Source organism: Triticum dicoccoides, chromosome 3A (assembly GCF_002162155.2).
Source record: "Triticum dicoccoides isolate Atlit2015 ecotype Zavitan chromosome 3A, WEW_v2.0, whole genome shotgun sequence".
In the NCBI taxonomy this organism is placed as follows: domain Eukaryota; kingdom Viridiplantae; phylum Streptophyta; class Magnoliopsida; order Poales; family Poaceae; genus Triticum; species Triticum dicoccoides.
The window spans coordinates 698,690,309-698,692,876 of record NC_041384.1 but is presented as its reverse complement, the minus strand read 5'-3'; positions in this window follow the sequence as shown (position 1 = coordinate 698,692,876).

Genomic DNA, 2,568 nt, shown 5'->3' with positions numbered 1-2,568 from the left:
CGCATTAGGCAAAATAGTGAAGAAAAATTACTGTGCAAGGATTAGATAAGAAAAAGATCAATCTTTGCCCTCTTAATTGTTCATGTTTTGGCTTTTGGCTCCTCCTGAGATTCCTGCCTAGCTCCGCCACTGACAGTATTCTTCAGTTCTCAATGCTTAGGAGGATTAGATAAGCCTATCCCATATCGTCGAGATAGCATGGAATGGACTGGCTACATGCCTAGCGGCCCGCCACCGGCTCGCATTGTAAGTGTGTGCAAAACGTTCATTGTATTTTTTTGTATTAAGGTCAGTCTCTTGATTTAATATTTGTTTTGTCACTTGCAGGGCTTATGTGAGACAAAGAATGCTGCACGGGAAATCAAATTTGCTATTACTCATGATTCCAAGAACATAGGAAAATCTGTACTGAGGTCATGTGTAGGAAACTTGATGAATCTCAACTTGGAGCCTAGGTTGCAAAGCATGCTCGCTGAGGCTAGGTTACCACTGAAGATCGAAGATATTTCATCTGATGATGAGGCTTCAGATATTGCTCACCCACCAAGCCCTTCAAAATAGAGTAATTGTGATGTATTTAATGATTGGATATATTCTGGGAGAGGTTTCACAACATACATTATGGGTGAGGATGCAATGCGAGATGAAGGAATGGCAACACAAGATGTAGATCAGAATGAGACCACATAATGCGGCGAGATGTTAATTTCCTTTTTTTATATGGCATAGAAGGTTGTACACGTTTGAACCTATGTTATGAAAGGAAAAGTGTGTGTCATGATCTAATGCAATCCAGAGTTTAATCTTAAGTTGCTTCCAGTAGTACATGGTTGTAAACATTTCAAGCTATGTTATGAACTGGGGATTGCGACTCTCACTACTAGGAAAAGGCCTATTAGTGGCGCACCTGTTTTGCCTACTAATGGCGCACTACAGGTGCGCCACTACTAGCACGCCATGCGCCATTAGTATCTGGTATACTAATGACGCACCATGCAGTGTGCCATTAGTATAGCCCACGGTGCGCCATTAGTATGCCTTTCAGGGGCCATATTTACCCATGTGCTTTGGCATACTAATGGCGCATTGGTGGATGATGTGCCATTAGTGTGCTCTGGCTTACTAATGGCGCACTATGTGGTGGTGCGCCACTAGTATGAATATTAGGGATTTTTTTTTCTTTTCTGATATTTTCACAGGTTACAAAATATATTATTAGACAGAATATAGCTAGCACCACACAGCAACAACAGATTCATCGAATACAATAGAAGATTAGTCTCCGAATACAATTCATCATATTAGTCTCCGAATTCAAAAGACCGAACAAAGATAGAACATTACAAGTCTCGAGACCGCGAGTAGCGAGTTTGTCGGAAGTAATACTAATCCTAACAAGTCCTACTAATCATCATCATACAACTTCTACTCGTTATTAATAACAAGTCATACGATCATCATCTTGATAGTCATCGAACCAACCCTACTTAATTGTTCTTAGCACATGATCATCAGTATTAGGCAGGACCTAAATACCCTATTTAAGGTAAAATAGTATAAAACAATATAGACCCTGACTCTCCATTATGGAGAATGGAGATCATCTTGTCTCCAATTCTTGCGTTTCGCTTCCTTTTGCTTCCAAGAACCTCCTTACGGCTGTCCATACATTTTTTCCATTCTTTGATTTTTCATGTCTCCACTTCTTTTCGAAATCTCGTATGAACAGTTGAGATTCGTAGGATGACCTGGCTGTATGTTCAAAACATTAAGACTACCTTTCTGATACATCAAATGAGGCACACAATTCTCTGGGATTATCTGTTGAAAAACATAGTAATAACTTCATAGTTAGCAATGATGTACTAGTTTTAGAAGTATGCAAAAAATGCACGGATGTCGTAATAGTAAAAAATCTTACCAGGGTATCTCCATGGTAGTTACCGTAGTTGAACACATGCACTATTGGCATGTATTGACCATAATGTTGAGGAGTTTGATTGTAGATATTGTAATTCTCAATGTCAGTACAAAATCCGACCAGATGATTTTTCTCCTTGTAAGTTGTTAATTCGGAGCCATCGGTGTAGTGGGTTTTGTCTACCATCTCCCGCACATTCTTTGAACAATAAAAATAAGCTGTCAATGGAAATAAGTTGTCAAGTATTTTGAAATAAATAATATAAATTAGCTAATAACTATGTTTGAGAAACTCACATAGCGGTAGAATTGGAGGTGTATCAACAAGGACCCAAATGTCCATATTGTCTTGCTCGATTTTAGGAGCATACCCTCATCACACTAGTAGAAAAAGGGCCTTTACACTGGTAGAAAAAGGGCATGTTGTCCCGGTTCGTAAGGGCCTTTTGTCCCGGTTCCTGAACCGGGACTAAAGGGTCGGTACTAATGCCCTGTCCCTTTAGTCCCGGTTCAATCCAGAACCGGGACTGATGGGCCTCCACGTGACCTGTGCGCGGAGCCCAGGCAGGAGACCCTTTGGTCCCGGTTGGTGGCACCAACCGGGACCAATAGGCATCCACGCGTCAGCATTTCTGTGGCTGGGGTTTT